General features: G+C 40.6%; 1 long non-coding RNA gene across 3 annotated transcripts in view; it reads left to right on the top strand.

Annotated features, from left to right (window-relative positions):
• Positions 1–18,888, top strand: part of LOC144074432 (uncharacterized) — a 105,823-nt gene that overhangs the window by 49,831 nt on the left and 37,104 nt on the right. For all 3 annotated transcript variants that reach the window (XR_013300298.1, XR_013300297.1, XR_013300296.1), the window contains exons 4-5: positions 9,251–9,316; positions 17,867–17,988. This is a non-coding gene — a long non-coding RNA (uncharacterized LOC144074432). The remainder of the gene's footprint in view (positions 1–9,250; positions 9,317–17,866; positions 17,989–18,888) is intronic.

Here is an 18,888-nt window from a genome sequence, read left to right as displayed (position 1 = left end):
TGTATGCAAATACTGAAAGGTCAGGCAACTGTGAGCTTTGAAAAAAGCAACAAAACGTCATTTGTTTTCATTGAATGGGCTGAGCTAGAACTCTAAAGCATGTAAAAATCCTTGCTTTTGTAAAAAATTACAAATCTATTTATCTGTTTGTATCTATGGCAGGAGTTCACTGATTATTGGTAACCAGTGGCGGGACGTCAGGGCCTTCAAGGCCTTCTCTGCTGTCCTAAGAAATATCTGAATTATATATTATATTTTGTCCATCAATACTTATGAAATAATTCCAAATGGTCTGTTAGCTTCCTTTCATTGCTTTTCCCCCTGATTGCACTGCTTCCAGATGTGTTTTCATATTGAAGCATTTAACCAATCACATTTCAGCCATTATTTGTTGCCAGAGTCAAAAATCTGCCTCAAGGCCTTCACAATCAGTTCTGCAGGCTCTGCTGCATTAAAAAGCGTTGATAAGACTGTTGCTTTAACCAATCAGATCTCGAGTTGGCAACACCACAATGCATTGTCACAGCCGTAGGGATACGTCAACGCTTTCACCAACTATGATTGGCTAGTGATTAGCCAGAGCTACCAAACTGTATTTGGAGCGAGCTACACAAGCAAATATATTGTTGTGTTGATATTTTCCTTCTTTTTGAGTGTAACCCGGAACAACAATATTTGGCAAACAAAGATCAGGACAAACTATCAAGAGGGTGAACTCTAAATTTTGATTGGAATAGTGTCTCTGTCAATATACAGTAATGTGATACTTATCTAAATAGCTAAAGAGAACACAATTTGAGAAAATTCTTGAGGTCAGTGTTGTCAAACCTACGGCACGGGGGCTAGAAGTGGTCCGCTGGGAAGTCCAATCCCTGCGAACCAAATTGAGTTTGACACCCCCGCTATAGTTTATTCAGGCCTTGTCATTCCTTTATCAAGACGGTGTACATTTACCTGTGAACTAAGACAGGTGGCCCTTTCCTCCTCACCCAGCGGCCTTCACCAAAGACGGCCAGCTGCAGGGTTTTGCCTGGGGTGGAATGCACCTTAGCGACCCCTTCGGATTATACCTGAGTGCTGACAGGGGGAGAGGGGTCAGCCATGCTGTCAGGGCCAAGAGGGAACACAGGAGGTGACAGTTATGGGAGGTGGAAGAATGGCTTCTCTTCATCAAGGCTTTTTCCTGAGTGACAGGCAGCAGAGCTGAGCCACTCGGGGAGCGTACCGGCACACGTGGGCTCGAATCCACGCCAAACGGGCCGGGAAAATTGACCGCAGGAATGCAGCAGAGCGAAAATCGAAGCACAAGTAGCTATTTACTCATCATTTCAATTGGCTAAAATAGTCGTTTTCCCAACTTTTAGTTGGTGAAAAACTTGAAAAATTGATATTTTGTGAAATCATGTGCCAAAAGCCATTATATGAGCATTTAAAGGCCGTGTATCAAGAGAATAAATAAATCATTTTTATGGTGCGATGACCATTGAACAACACTCGACTGCATCCTTATCTAGTAAATTTAAGTGATAATTTATGGAAGGTGATTTGTGATTGTAAAGGGAAGTTTAAAAAAGGCAATGTGAACCTACTGATAGATGCACAGGAAACAAAAACAGACAATGTTCCTGTCTTTGAAAAGCAGGAAATTGTGATGAATCACAGTTGGTGCCTGCCGTTGGTCATCCTTGGATCTTTTCACCTATCGGTCATCAGCACTTCCTTTGGAAATGCATCAAATTCTATCTAACACGTGCATTCCTGCAAACAGGGACTAGGCCGACCTGACATTTTGTTCCACTTCATCGGTCATGGTAAAATGAGGATGAATAGCAAAAAGAGGGGAAAACAATCATTCGTTCCAAGTACCAGAAAAAAAAATCCAAAATGCTTTTCATAGAATCAATTTTCCTAGTGTTGTTTTCAAATAAACTCTTTGCTTTGGCTAAGAAAACGTATCTTGTGGGGAGGTTTTTTATTTTTAAGATGAAGATATTCTTACCCTACATTAGAAACTACATGTTCATTGACTAAAATCATACTTGCTCCAATTTAAGAGCCAATCTAGCTCGAAGTTACAGATGTGTTTGACTGATTCATCTGCAACCAATGACTAGTCACCCTCACATTCCCTAAAAATGCAGTTACAGTTAAGTCAAGGTGGGTAAGGTCATATTCGATAGACTTGGCGGGATGAAACTTACCAAATGTGCTGTGTTTTCTACATCATTTTGTGTATTTACGGAATGTAGTTCCTGAAAAAAACAAGGATTTTCTCTCATTTTTAAAGTGATAGACGTAAGTGTATTTTGTGCATGCTAGGTGCCCTGTAGAATTGAGCTGATGCAGATTTTTGCTGACTCTGTGACAGCCTCTGTATTGCCTATAGGACCTGATCCCCGCTTTCTGGAAATATGCCAGTACTAAACAAATGATTTTGACAGCAAAAATCATAACAAAAGCTCTGCGGGCTCTTTATCTTGATGACAGTTTGTACACAAAGTACACACGCATTTGCAGTATACACACAGACTTGTGCTCAATGTCTTTCTGCTGGTCTGCTTCTTCCACTTGTGACTGCAGACTTGATTTGTTGAGCAAGCCAGGATTTGTATCAAGTAGCCTGACTTCATTTATGGATGTTTGGTCTCTTTTGATCTCTCCCTAACAAAAACATATCAACTTGATCCTCAGCTAATTGCATGTTGGAGGCCCTCCATCAAACACATGTTCATCTTTTTGACTATATAAGAATTCATATTTTGAGCCTTCCCAGTATAAAATTGACTCATTTAATCAAAACATAATTAAAATATCAAAATAAGCAGGAAAAGTAAGCAGATCCCAAAAACGGATTAAAAGGACAGACACAATTTTGTTTCATAAATTAAAAAAACAAAAAATTTTCTGATGTGTACTAGTCGAGAAAAATGTCAATTAAAACTAATATTCCCCAGAATTTTTCACATTTTCTCAGTGGGGTCATTTTTTAACCAATCAAAGACGAGTATCCCAGATTCCTCGTGTTGTCATTAATACTCATTCTTATATGCAACTATGTCGTTCATGGGTAGAAATGATGGCACAAAATGGCCACATTCATAAGTGGTGCCATTTTATGTTTGTGGAATTATATTAAATAAAATTTAAAAAGAAAAAAAACTATTTGATACTTCCCGGTGCGCTTCATCATAAGCACACCCAAATATGGGCAAGCTTCTACCGACACACACAAAGCAAGCCGACAACATGACGCACAAGTATCACTCTTTCCTTTGTCAGTTGGGGTGTGTTTTCACCTGTGTATGTGTGTTTTAGTACACAACTCAGCCTGGAATCTATGGAGGCCATCACTCACACCTTAGCAAAAGAGTGGGTGTCGGACAGGTTTTATTAAAACTCTGTCAAAGGTTGTGTGTTGGCGTGCATGAATGTGGGTATGCATGTGCCTGGGTTTGCCCCAGGCTTAGAAGAGATATATCATCACTCCCTTGACTGCTTCTTTCATCTTACCTTTTTTTTTTTTTCCACCCGCTGACAGACACCAGTTTGGTTTCCAGTCATTGTTTTTTTTTTTTCCTCCATACAGACAGAGCCGACTTAATCCTTTTGTTTTATGTACTTCACTTGCAATAGTCTTCAACTTCTGAGTGTGTGATTAAAATGCTGTAAACGGTAAACCGCAAATTGAGAGTGCATTTCGTAGAACAACCCGTTTTCTCAAATGTCATGAGAGCGAGTTAGTGGTTTGTGTAATTAGCTATCAAGCTAAAAGTAGATCTCAATATTAAAAAATCTTTTTTTTAATTAACTTGTGATGATAACTACGCACACACACAGGCTTCCTGCATTTAATTGAAAATTTATAACCGGTCAGCATGTAAAAATATTCACCCGTGATGAAAAGCACCTAGAAGTCACATGTCAAACGTGTATCGATCAAAATACATATTTCATTTTATCACAATCAATTCAAACACACCTATGCATGTAGTACCGTGTATCGCCACATAATAACCAGAAGCGCTGACTCCTATCAATAGATCATATGATTTTAATCATGTCATAATGATTTATTTTAACATCAGGCAATGCATCACCTCATTTCCTTTCATTTTTCAAACAGTTTGTGTTCTCTGGGAGATGATCGATTTATCTTTCGACAGCCCCAATAAGAGTAATGAACTCTGAAATATCAGAACCAGATGTCAGGCTAGAGGGAACTCATAGCAAGCAGGCAGTCAGGAGATCCCAATCCGTTCCCTGCTTGTCCTCCAACTTGCTCCAAACCTTCTGCAATCTTTGGCCTTCTTTTTTTTTTTTACCCAAACCTCAGTGGGTGGGACCATCCTGATGAGAACCACCACCTTGCAGCGGCTCATAAATCTCATCGTGTGAAGTTAACCTGCTCGTGCCCCGTGTTTACCGCCTCATTCTCCACCCTTTTCCGTCTATCACTCGGCACCTTTGCCTGATTTATGCTCTCTCTCCTCCCCCTTATGGAGAAGAACCGGCTTACTTATGGGACACTGTCCCTAAAATAGTTCAAAGGGGAACACAGGAAGTAACTTTACTGTATTATTATTAGTTTTTAATTTTTCTTAATTTTCCCTGTCATTTCAAAGGGAACGAAAACTGTAAATATGACAAAAGTAAGAGTACAAAACTTTTTTACTAATAATAAGCGTTGCCTAATTTTATTCTCGATCAAACTTTTATTATAGCTCTTATTTTTGAATTAAAATAAATTAAAGTAGAGCCACACAACTTGCTTTCGCGGGCCAAAAGAATGACATGGTCGGCCCTAACTGGCCCCTGTGCCTTTAGTTTGACACCATTGGTGCATAACAATCATTGCATGACCAAAATGTTTTTTTGTATTCATTTTTCAAGTTTTAATGATTATTGCAGCTCTATGCAGCAACATAGTTTTGCAGCTGGCAAAATCAGCTTTAAAAAAAGCCAAAAAATGAACGCAGAGCTCAAGTTGACCAAAAAAACTCCTGATTTTACTTTCCCTTCATTTTTTATTCCCCCCTGCTAATCTCTGACAAATGTACTTCTCGGTGATTTATGTCACTCTTTATTTCCTCTTGATGTCAAAAATGTTTGGATAGGATGACTTAAGTGGGATCTGAATTCTCTTGCTCACATTCTGGCTCGCACAGCGATAATGTTTCATGCTGGATTTGTGGTGAGAACCTTGTGTCCCTACAAAAAGGCATCGAAAAAAAGCAAAAAAAAAAAAAAAAAAGGGCCCCTGCAGGAACATTGCAGCCTTGACACTTTGACAGTTTGCCATGAGTGATGCCTGATCTGTACAAATTTCAGGACTAATAAATCTACCTGTCAGAGCTTGGGACTTGAAAGGGCCGCAGCCCTGCGGCACAGCTTTAACACAACTTGTGTTGATGAAATTCTGTAGGCTGGAGAATTATAGCTGTCAAAAAAACGCCCACATCAAACCTGAAGCCTTGGCGTGCCTTCTTCCCCAAACCTCCCCCCCACAACCCCCCTCCTCTGCTCTCTCAACACTCACATATTGCTCGCTCTCTGCCTTCCAGACGTCTCTTTCCTTCCTCCTGTTCTTTCACACTTCTTGGAAAATGAAACATAGCCAGCCTTTCATGGCCGGGCGGCCCTCGTTACATCATTTTGACGCCCTTTAGACCCCCCCTACCTCCCCTACTTTCAAAATGGCACCGCTGCAAAAGTAAGCCTTTTAGACCAGAGGTGTCAAACTCATCTTTGACGCGTGCCACATCGTAATTTTGATTTGCTTCGGAGGGGCCATTATGGTTGTCGACTAGAACTATTTTGACGGTTTGTTGACCTAAATGCTGTAGAAAATATGTTAAATATGCTTGCTTTTTTTGTTTAAGGTTTTAAAATTTATTCACATTTTTTTTTGCATTTCTTTTCATAGGTTTTAACAAGTATTCACATTTTTTTCCATTTTTTTTTTTTCAAATTTCATGTACTTATCTTAATAGATGTTTTCCGCATTTACCTTAAATGTTCTACATACTTATTTTTTTTTAATGTAAAAGCGACTACTAGGTGATGATATTTTCTGAATTTTTTTGGAACATTTTTTTTCTAAAAAGCTTCTAATTTTTGTGTTTTTTTGTTATTTGCGAATAAAAGACGGTAAATATTATCTCGTAACTTTTAAATTATTTTATTTTAAAGAAAATACTGCAAATAGGATTTCTGTCATCTTCAATCTTTCATGTGGACGACAGAAATTGCATCAGAATTTTTTCTTGAGCAAAAAACAAATGCTAGATTTAGTTTTACGGGCCACACACACTGCTGTGACGGGCCAGATCTGACCCCCGGTCCTTAGGTTTGACTCCCGTGCCAGCCAGGGGTTAAACGAAAGCAGCAACAAATATAAAAAGTGACAACGAGGTGATGATATTTTCAGAATTTAGTTTTGAACAATTTTTTTTCTCTAAATCTTCTAATTTCAACATATTTTTCTTAGTAATTTACGAATAAAAGATTTTAAAATATCTCTAACTTTTAAATTATTTTATTTTAAAGCAAAATACTGCAAATATAATTTCTGTCATCCCCAATCTTTTGTGTGGACGAGAAAAACCGCATCAGAATTTTTTCTTGACCAAAAAACAAATGCCGGATTTACTTTTACGGGCCACACACACTGATGTGACGGGCCAGATCTGACCCCCCGGTCCTTAGGTTTGACTCCCGTGCCAGCCAGGGGTTAAACGAAAGCAGCAACAAAGTTTCACAAGAAGGCTTGTGTTGTACGTGGGTGATTTAAATACCAAAAGGCCCATAAATCAAGGGAGTAGCACTCCCCTCTTTGCCTCCGCCTCCCTCCTATTTCCACATCCTTCCAGGCCCATTGCCCACTTCTCTCCCTCTCCTTTTCAGCAGATTTATTTGTGTTTACCTTTGATCCAGACCAGTTTGCTCCTCATCTGCTTTTAACCCAGGCCGAAGGATCCTGAGGGTGATAAATCATCTGCAAGTGTTTAGACGCGCTGCTGCTGCCGTTGCCGCTGCCTTCCCCATAAACGTTTTAAGAGGGGTGGATCATATTTGCATTCTTCAAAGCACAGTTGTCAGTGTTAAAAGTTCACTGGAGTCCCCAGGACAAATTGCAGCTTCGGTTTATTGATTTCAATGTCAAAAGGTGTGTTGTTGTTGTTTTTTTGAAAAAAAGTCCCGGTGTAAAGTGGCCATTGAAACTTGCCGTCTATTATTTTCCTATTGAAATGACTGGGTCATCAGTGTTTATTTGGGCAGACTATCAAGAAAGCACATTTAAAATTAACAAGATGGGCTGTGACTTAACAACAATAGTGTTAAGGTCATTCCACAATGGGAGGATCGTATTTTTCCGTTTTATAAGTCGCACTTGAGTATAAATCTTAGCAGCTAAATACGCATTAAAGAGAGAAAAAAATATTAAAGTCGCACTGGAGTATAAGTCGTATTTCTGGGAGGAATTTTTTTCTGTTTTAGCTGAAACGAAGAACAAACCGAGATTAAAGCAACAATAAGAAAATGGAGTACAACCGGCATAACAGTTCTTTCTGATAACTATAGCCTCAAAAAGCAACATCATAACAGGTTGCCGGTCACCAAAGAGAGAGAAAAAAAACTTGAATTTTAGTCACAGGTCCTGTCAATCTAGGAAAACAAGTGTGACTTATACTCCATATAATACGGTACATTTCGGCTTCAAAGGTTTTGAAAGATAAGCCCCTACTCATTTAATTTTCTGCCTTATTTAAAAATTGCCACATAAAATGTCCTCCTATTCCTAAATGGACCAAGAGTCCCCCCTCCCATTTTTTTATTTAGAATTTTTCAATGTCGCATTTCTTTTTGGGCTGCCTGTAAAAGACAATTTGTGCCCTTTGAAAAATGAGGAAATGAAATCTCTTTGTTCATTAACCCCACCCTGAAATAGCAGCCGCCATTTCCACTCCACACAGCCCAAGTAGCAAAGTGTCAATCGGCGTGCTTGTCAATCACTCGGCGTCTCTGCGGGAAAGCACCTATGACTGACAGCGCGTGTGATCTCTCCCAAGGGCTGGCAGTCAGGCAACAAAAAGCCCGGCTGCTGTAATTGGCCAGATAAAGACATCCCACCAAGGCACCACTGTCACTCATTTGATTCCACGCCGATGAATTCGCGTGGAACACGCGATCGCGCTCGAGCCAAAGTGAAAGTGCCTGGTTGACTATATAAAACGGTCATCCAATCAGAAGCTAGCTAGGGGTCACTTACCCCGGCGACTTAACTGAGCGTTGACCTGTTTAAACCAACACCCCCCCCTCGCCTTCTACCTTCCCTTCACCTTCTCACCTTCAACAAACCTCCCCCTCGTCACCACTGACCCCCGACTGACCTGCTCACCTTTTGCTTAGGTCAGCTCTCGCCCGCCTCCCACTCCCACTGTTTGTTGCTTTATTCCCATTCTTGACACACCTGGTTCTCATTTGATTTCACTTTCCATCGTCCAAGGACTCCTGTAACGGGGGCGCAGTGTTGTACCGTCACCCTGAAAACATAACTTCCTCTGCGAGATGTCATGTAAGGTGCAAGGAAAAAAAATAATAACAGCGCGAAAAAGCATAGATGCGTTTTGAAGGAAAGCGGTTGAAAAGTTCTCATTGAAAGTTCTCATCGAAAGATCTCATCGAAGGTTCTCATTGAAGGTTCTCATTGAAGGTTCTCATTGAAGGTTCTCATTGAAAGTTCTCATTAAAAGTTCTAATTGAATGTTCTCATTGAATCTTCCCATTGAAAGTTCTCATTGAAAATTCTCATTGAAAGTTCTCATTGAAAGTTCTCATTGAAAGTTCTCATTGAAAGTTCTCATTGAAAGTTCTCATTGAAAGTTCTCATTGAAAGTTCTCATTGAAAGTTCTCATTGACGTTCTCATTGAAAGTTCTCATTGAAAGTTCTCATTGAAATTCTCATTGAAAGTATGAAATGTGAAATCTAGTTTGACGTTTATTGCTAAATAGTACCTAATCATTTATTTATATTTTATTTTGTTATGTTTCATGACCATGGATGTATCCTAAGTTTTTATCTCTCATGAATATGGATTTGAAAATGATTGTAAATTGACTATCGAGCTTGTCGTAGCGCCAAAAAAACTGCCATTTACGGTGATAGACGTGCAATTCGTTTGACCTGCAACGGTCAAGCCAAAGGATGGGTCTTTTATTGCGGTTAACATGTGTTTTTAATCCTTGCAGGGACAGTCGTTGCTACAATGGACATCTAAGACCTTCAACTCTTTATCGAGGAAGTGAATATTTGGGGTAAGTTATATTAGTATTTTTGTGAATTGTTATTGTACCTTTTCTGAGGTTTTTCGTAATATATATATGCATATACATTTATACATGTATTCAATGTTAAAAAAAGTATTCCTGTAAATCAAATTAATTAAAACAGAAATACACCAAGGTTACGGCCACAAGTAACACTCGAAAGTGTCCAATAATAAGATTTAACTCATACTAACTACCAGCACATTAGACCCTTGTGTGGACAGTCAATGAGATAAACTCCCAAGCCAAGGTGAACAAACCTGGCCGTATAACATTTCCCCGAGCTGAGAGCCATCAGTATTCTATCCAAAACAATTGTCTTTTTGCTTCCTGACATTCTACGGACTTCCAGCGTCATTTACATCTTTAATAGATCTCAGTTCACCCCGAGAGGTCACGTACGCTATCTGTGTACTGTCACAGTGTGTGGCTTACCGGGTCTTCTGTTGCCCTGCGTCTGACCTCCCTCTCCGACCTCTCTCAATCACCCCTGTCTCCTCAGACACCTCTTCTCCTGCAGGAGAGCTAACCAGGCTGGGTGGAGACCCCAAAGGGCCCCCCCTGTGCCGCATGTAAAAGCTCTCTCTCATACATACACAAACACATACATAGGGATCGCTGTCTGCCTGCCTTGCGCTTGACGGGATAGTCATTAGTCATCAGGCAGATCAAAGGACAACCACAGGAAGTGAAAGGACCCTGACAAGGGGGAGTCCATCTGCTTGGCAGCCCATCGCTCTTCCTCAACTGACAGTGGGGCTTCCTCTCCATCTCACTGCTGCTTCTGCTCAAGACTTGTGCATCTTTTGAACAACATCTAGAAAATCAGATGCTTGCATCATTATGCCAAGCGAGAGAAACCTTCTCATAAGGCTCACCCCAACATATTTATTATTTAAAGTAGGATAGTCAGATAGGAATAGCGCTCATTCACAATTCATTCAAATATGAGGCAAGATTAGGGGTGTCTGATATACTATACATACAGTGGTACCTCTACATACGAGCTTAATTCGTTCCGGGACTGAGCTCGTATGTCGATCTTCTCGTAACTCGAACGAACGTTTCACATTGAAATGTACTAAAAACAAATTAATTCGTTCCAACCCTCTGAAAAAACACCAAAAACAGGATATTGGATTGGAAAAAAACTTTTATTTCTTCTAATTTACCATCTATTAACAAAGTAACACATAACTAGTGGTAAAATTAGACACATTTCGCAGAGGATACACGGACGGACATAGAAGCAGGCGGGGAGGGGGCTTTCGGGGGAATATATCCACGGCAACGCACTCGTAACCGAACAAACAAATTTAAATGAACTTGGACTAATATATACAAACACACTCAAACATACGTTTAATGTAACTGTACACAAAACTGAATTCTAATTTTGTTTTAATGTTTTTTTACCTTCTCCTGGCCGGGTTAGCTGTTTGCCACGCCTCCACCCTCACGTTCGCTATTGATGGGCTGTTTGCTGTTGTATTCCCTTCAAAATATTCTGAAAATGATGCACAAAAATGTCCTTACAATAGGATAACGCACGACCACTTGCCAACGAGAAGTAGTCTTGAATGAGCGATCGTGGGAGCTAACAGGCTAAGGAAGGAATAACACTGAAAAAATGCAACAGCTCAGCCTACCCACGTATTGATTGTGGATAATGAAGTTTTATTCTGAGAAAGGGTGCCATTGGCTATCGGTGTTGTGTCCACGAGTATACTTCATTACCCAGAAAGCCCTCTTTTTGCCCACGCACGCGCATTGTGCGTTTTCTGGTCAATGTGTAGGAGAAACTCATGTGAAGAAATCGTTCAGTGCTCGTAGATATCTGTTATACACGAAAGAGATGCGACAAAAAGGACAGTGTGCTACAATGATAAACAGCCTCTCATGTCATGGCCACCTGGCTTTCTCGCATCTCGAAATTTTTCTCGTATCTAGAGCTAATTATAATGCTCAAAATTTTCCTCATATCTCGAGCATCTCGTAGGTAGAGCTGCTCGTATGTAGAGGTACCACTGTATATACTATATTCTTTTTTATTTTTTTATTTTAACCTAGCCCCATACAGTGAGAAAACAACCTCTTCATCTTTTTTATTTTTTACCAATTTAGAATCATTTGTAGTCCTCATATACATTCCAGATTTTAATCAAATTTGATGCCATTTGTTAACTAACAACTTGACATCAACTCGTTCTTTCACTGGCCAACACGGACCCTCCCTCTATACTGTCTAGCTGACAAACAGACGGATTCTTCTGAATTTTAGCATGATTAATAAACATGTCAAGGGTTTAAAGTTAAAGCTTTAACTACTTTAACAGCCCGAGTTTATGACAATACAGACAAGCATTCATAAGATACATTTGTCTTTCATTAGTTTGAATTACGAGCCAAATCTCAGTTTTACTCTACAGTAAGCCGCAAATGTATTATGACATTGGTGTAGCGCACATACTGTAGTCAAACTAGCTGAAAATACCGAGAAACGAGAAGGTCGTGGAGGTAGTTGAAACGTTCCAAGCGTCACTCAGCGTGATAAAATGCCCTCAACAGGTCAGTGAACAACCCCATCAGTCACAGAGAATATTTGAACAGATGTTCCACCCGCCGAGTGTGTCATAAGCGATAATGTGCGTGTGATTATCCATTAGCTTTAAGTGATGGAATTTAAAGTATAGACAAAAAGCCGATCGCTCGGAGCAGCAAAACCGCTGCCAAAGCCACACCTGCCACAAGTGCGGCTTTGCTTTTTGATTCAAACATTAGTCATACACAGCTGCAGATGCTGTTGCTCTCATGCCGTCTAATTCATTTTGACTTATAACCATCATAAAAAAAATGCGTTCCAAGTGGTTAAAGACTTTTTTTTGGGTTGTTTTTTTGCGTGCAAAATTTGGCTCGCTCGCTCCTACCGTGGGCGTTCCTATAGCTTTTTCCGAGAATCGTGTTGACGTCGCACCTCATTTGATACGTAAACGCGTATCTCGTGTGTTTGAAAGCACACAAATTTCTTGAAGGTGCATGTTTTGGATTTGATGCTTTTCTTATACCTCTAATTCCTTCGTTTTTTTTTTTGGGTCGGTCTGAACCGTGACCCCTTCCCTCTCCTGCCGCAAAGGAGGCATCAATTACAGGCCCCGGCTGTCCCAGTGTCACCGCTGTGTAATTAATGGCCTCTCCCCCCACATTGCGCCATGGGGCCTGGCCTCACCATGAACTCCTCAAGAATTCCGACACAAACACACACACACACACACGCTCAAAGTTGTACACACATATGGCATGCCCTTACATGCTGAAATGCGAATATAGAGAAACAGGCTGACACCTGTTGATTAGATTTCATCTCTTAAAATTAAACACTTAATTTTTACAGAGAAGTTGCTTCCAACATGAACTCTACCGGCTCCCCATTCCTTTGTCAATCAAGCAGACAAACAGAAGCACCAGAGTTAAAAAGGTCACGGGATCTCGTCAGTCTCGTCGCGGTGGAACAATCGTGCATGAAAATGCACAAAACGCGCACATTCTGGCTTTGCTCGGAATCCCAACGTGCAATTCATCGGTATTATCAAGCGTATCAGTCTTTACATTCTTGCTGTCTGTCTTTTAAGTCTTGGACTCCCTCCTTCCAAAGCCCACGCCTGGAGCTGACACTGAGCATGACCCTGCCTTTATTGTTGCAAAGGGGCAGAGGCACAAATGCAGGGTAGGGACTGTCACCCGGGTGATTAAAGAGCACATGTTTTCAGTCAAACGCTTCAGAGGGGAGCCATCCCGCGGAGAATAGGAGGAAAGGGCTAGCTCCACAACCTGAGCTAAGCAGCCAGATAAAGAGGTTTATCTTGGCTTTTTTTTTCGACCAATGAAGAATACGAAAAGTACTTGTAAATTACTTCACGTGACAAACGGTTTCCGTGGCCCATTGTTGTTTACCGCCATAAATCACGGTCAAGCAAATTCTACCCATTTCTCATTGGCGATTGAGGTGTCCTTATTTTATTTTGTGTTGGTCCACCTGTTGCTTTAGCATGCGTTAAAAAGGGGTACAAAAAATACTAGTTTGGATGGAATTCATTTGACCCCTGTGAGTATTTGAAAGATTCCATTGTGTCTTACTTTTTTCTAAGAGTAGTTTAGGTGTTATTAGTGGACTAATTCCCTGACTAAAGCTGTAGATTGGATTTTAAATGGAAGACAATGTCATTTGGCTAAACCACAATTCGTGTTTTTAATATTTCGAAGACATTTTTATGCGGTGCATATCTACATCATTGCTGCAAACTACAACAATAACATTAAAAATTGTGTTATTACTTAATGCATTGCTTGCTTGGGTCATTCCAGAATTGGAGGCCATTTCACATTCCACTCTTCAAATTTAAAATACTTTACATCAATAAGATTCAACCATAGAGCTTCTAAGTAAATGTACTCATAGTGAGACCAACTAAAATAATTCTTATTACCGTAACTTTATTATTACATGTATATTGTATGTGTTACATAGCTAAAAAGCTAGCTTCTATTCCTGCCAAATAGCTAACATTAGTCGTGTGTGGTTGATTGGTCGCCGGTCTTTTGGTCGCCGTGTTTTGGTCGTCGGTCTTTTGGTCGCCGGTCTTTTGGTCGCCCGTTGTCGTGATCAGGGCGACCAAAAGACCGGCGACCAAAAGACCGACGACCAAAAGACCGGCAACAAAACAAGGTAAAACAACACTGTCTACGCATCAATAAAAGCCAAGAATGGCCATGAGCAGTTTCACTGAGCCGACGTGTGAGTCTATAAGAGTTTGTATGTACATGCGTTGTCCCTTTAAGAAGCTACGTCAGTCAGGGTCTTAACAAGTTCTCCAACAAAAAACAATAAAGGTCCGGGAAATTTGGAGCTTTTCTTTAGCCTAATAATTACCAGGGCATTAAGTATGACTAAATAGTAATTCACAGTTTGTATTTAGGGAATTTGAGCAACGATTTAAATGGTAATTATCAATAACCTTCCGGGCAACCAAAAGATCGGCGACCAAAAGACCGGCGACCAATCGACCGTGTACCAACATTAGTACAGATATGCCACCCCGTTACCCACAACTCTCTTATTCTGATTATACCGAATAAGTGCCTAAAAAAGAAATAAAAATGTTACTACTGATCTGTAACTTTAGTCTTTACAATATTGAATATGGAGCAGAAAATGAGAAAAGTAAGCACTTATTTTTTAAGCCAAAATGTCCTCCCATTCTGCAATAACGCTGCTATTATTTGATACATCTCCTCGTGGATCGCATTAAACTGTGAAAGTGGACAAGCACTTTCTAGCTGGCAGTGTAGTAATTTGTTGCCGTTGTCATTTCAGCTCTATATATTCCACCAGTGAGTCAAAGGTAGGACTAACTAAAAAAAGCTTTGTCCTTGGCAGCTGGGAGGGAAGCAAATATAAGAGCAGCTTGTTGAGTTATGTCTGTGGCTCGGAAAAAGAAAGACTCATACATGTGACATTTTGACCATTAGACCTCCCTCCGCAAAATATTATTTTTATTAATGTGAACAGGAATCGGTTTCTCCTACAACACTCATGAGGATTAAAACAAATAGAGCCGTGAAAGAGCCAGGCAAGGGAATAAATAAATAAATAGCCCAGCTGCCTCCATATTTCATTTTGCAGTCACCTCCGAGAGCTGTGAGACTCTGTGTTAGGCTTCCAAGGTAAACACTTGGAAGTTTGCACAGTCATAAATTAACAGCTTGACAGTCAAAAGTGTTCAAAGTAATTTGTCAAACGTTGGCTCCTTTCTCATTCCGCCATTTCAATTCATCAGACTTTTTGTTGTTGTTGTTGTCGGGTTTTTTTTGTTTCTATTTTCTCTTGCGTTTCAACGATATCTCGTCGGAGGCTAGATGATTTTGTTACCCCAAAAAAAAGCTGGAATGAATCGCTCCTCGCTACTTTTCATTCGCTGTTAGGCTTGGAAGGAGCTCAAGCCGTCCCATCAGACGTCATGCCTCATCAACTCGGCAACTATTTTTCTTAATTCATCTGTCATTTTTTGGGGATTGCTAGATAATTGCTATTGAAACGTTTTTCCAAACATGCCAGCACAGAGTAAACACAGATGATGGCTTTGGCAGAGAACTTCAAACAAATGTCAACCAAGCAGGCCGGGCAGAAGGGTTGCATCAGGGACATACACCAAGTACACTGTAACCTTTTCAGCAACTAATTGCGTCTGACATGACGCACGCACGAACATTCACTCAATTTTGGTCTGGCTGAAACGGGGAATTTGAAGAATAAAATAGAAGTGTGGACTTGGACTACTGGAAGAGGTTACAAAATACGTACTTTCTTTCTCAGAACGTCAGAGGGAGATTACGATATTCTGCAGAATTCTCCGAGTGAGGCTTTGCCTACTACGTTATTTTCCGATTGCACTTTTGTTTTTCTTCCCTCCAACACAGAATTGTCAGAAGGCCAGATTAGGCACACCTTCGACTTTCAGAGTTGGCGGAGATGTTAAGAACTATTATTAAGACCTATTAAAAGTTTAATGGATTTGGTTTTAATTGCTGTAAGATTGAGAAACCAGTTTGAATGTGTTGCTCAGGCGATAGTTGCTGTATCGGAATAAGTTTTGATTTGAGGGACATGAAAATATATCAATATAAATGCTATAGCACGATGTTACCATATAGGTCACGTGTCAAAGTGGTGGCTCGGGGGCCAAATCTGGCCCGCCGCATCATTTTGTGTGGCCCGGGAAAGTATATCATGAGTGCCGACTTTGTTTTAGGATCAAATTAAAATGAAAAGTATAGATGTATATTACATTTCCTGATTTTCCCCCTTTTAAATCAATAATTGTAATTTTTTAATCCATTTTTTCTGTGTTTTTAATTCAAAAATCATTTTGTAAAATCTAAAAAAATATATTTAAAAAAGCTAAAATAAATATTGTTTTAGATCTTTAAAAAACTGAATATTCAGAGCTTTTAATCCAGTTCTTTTAATCCATTTATTAAAAAAAATCTAAATATATCTAAAATGGTCCGGCCCACGTGAAATCGAGTTGACGTTAAGGCGGCCCGCGAACCAACCCGAGTCCGACACCTTTGATCATTGATCTTCGATTGGATTATATTATATTAGATTATAACTTTATTTCATACCGTATTCAGGAAATGTCTTGGTTGCAGCAGCAAGAGAGACACAAGACACACAAGACATTGTAGACCTAGATAAAAAAGGTTACTGTCAAAACTAGCTGTTTGCTGGCAATATTTTCCTCTAGAAAATATATTGCTTATCCTTGGACTCTTATGAAGTGAAATTCATTTAAAAGATGTATCCTAACATCCACACCGCATGCAACGTGTCATATTTTTTATTTTCTCTCAATGGCACTGAAAAATGAGCATCCACAGCTAGTTTAAGTAAATTGGACATCTATCATTGCCAATTGCAGCTAATTTTGCATCACTCCTTTTTTTTCAATTGCAGTTTAGACCCCTAGCGGGCCACCCCCTGCCCGCAGGCCGCGCCTTGACATTCCTGGTTGAAGTCATCCGGTCCTTGACATGTGCCCTCATGGTGTCACATTGCCCATCCCCCTCCCCAGACTTGTGTGTGGTCCGTGGGATTGTGTAAAAATCTGTGTGTGCTGCACCCAAAGAGACAGACAGGCACACGAGCATGAAATCCACCAGGCTTCTCTAATTCTCTCTGTAATTTATGGCTCTCAGATACATGTCATGCTTGGGCTAAACAAACGCTCCTTTGTCACTGACACAAGCCTTTGATCAAGATGAATCGGATTCTCTCTCGCACTGCTGCCCGCGCCCAATCTGCCCCGCGCCGTTGCCGCTTCTGCCGTCACCAGGATTTGTTCTCACTCAATTCCAACACACGTGTTCCCGACGTCTCCCCGTCGTACTTTAAGTCAAATGGCGGCTCTTCTCATCAGTTTACTTTGAACTCGTGACCCCGGTTAACACCCACCGACACCCCTTTCGTTCTGCAGGATGTCTTTACAGCAGGCTCCTCTGGGTGATTGACAACCACGGGGGAGTTATTGAGCAACGGGAGCAGGGAGTGTAAGGCAATAAGGTCTGCGGTTAAGGATAGGAACGTCAAAAGAAATTTCACGATGAGTTACACGCATTTGATCAACAAATGCCGCGTTGCCCTTTTAAAAGATTTCATAACCTTTAACTACGGACACAGACATCTCCCTTGTTTGTTAAATCATTCTTATTTCTCTTTTTTTGCCCCATAATATGAACGCAACATTAACAGGGGGAGTTAATCCCAATGTACACATTTCAGATCAGTGGAAGTCAATTTTTATTTTTGAAAATTTCAAAACAAACCACCAAATAATGTTTGAGGTTTGAACCTTTCTTTTCCAAATTTTCTTTATTTTTATTTTTTTTACTGGATCCCTCCATTGGTCCTGTAAACGATTTAACTTGAGTATATTCCAACTTGTTCATTAGTTCATTTTCTGAATTGCTTTTCCCCATAAGGGTCTGGAGTACCCAGAGAAAACCCACACGAGCCTGGAAGAACATGCCAACGCCACCTGGAATCAAACCCTCGATGCGCTACCCACTGGGAATCGATCCCACTGCGCCTGCACCAAATTCAGGTAAATGAACCAAGACACTTTTTATATATTTTTTTGGTACGTACTCCCCAATCATCACATAATTTTGGTGTTGTATCGGGCACAATGGAAAAACATGATATAGAAAATATATATATCATTTTAAGGATTTTGTTGCCTTAACTAAAAGACTTAAAATTACATCCAATGGACGATTTCTTGACATAGTATTTCAATTTCCATACTGAACAAACACGGATACACTGCACCTTCTATCTTGCCTGTTCGGTGTTAACTTGGACTTCTTTTCAACACATTTGTTCACACTCACCTGTTGGAAGGCTCTCCACTCCCATTATAGTCTTCCACTCAAAGGGAAACAGATGCTTTTGGCTCGGATGTTTTGAAACGGGGGGTGGGATTCTATTTAGGCTGTCAGCCGGAGAAACGTGCCCGCGTTTGCGTGCGAGAGAGAAGGGAAAAAACGGTGTCGAGTGATTAAGCACGTCGTCGTTGGCCTGTGGGATTGACGGTAACGCCAAATGACTTGGACACACAAGGGAGGGAAGGCTGGGGGCACTTGTGTAACAGAGAGACACAGGCAGGTACTGTTCTCCTGCCGAGCTCGAAACAAACCGCTGTTGACATCCCTGTCACCAACACTCATTTCTAGCGTTCAATGAGATTAGTCTCAACTGCCGCCGGTGGAGACAGAGGCATCAAATTAAACGAAAGAAGCTGACAGTGAGCATGTTCAGCAGCCCGGCTTTCTGCGGGCTGTTTTCTTCCGCTTTGCTTCCCTTGAAATGTTATCTTTTCAGCCCGCCTTTCCAGCAGGAGGGATCAAACGTTAAGTTCGGGGTAGATTCGGGAAGCCGTTTAAAGGTCGGGCACGGCAAAATCTTAAAGCCTGGCTTCAAAACGGAGAAACGCGCAACCGCG

The sequence above is a fragment of the Stigmatopora argus genome, chromosome 5 (genome assembly GCF_051989625.1).
Source record: "Stigmatopora argus isolate UIUO_Sarg chromosome 5, RoL_Sarg_1.0, whole genome shotgun sequence".
NCBI lineage: Eukaryota > Metazoa > Chordata > Actinopteri > Syngnathiformes > Syngnathidae > Stigmatopora > Stigmatopora argus.
This window is presented reverse-complemented; position numbering and strand designations above follow the sequence as displayed.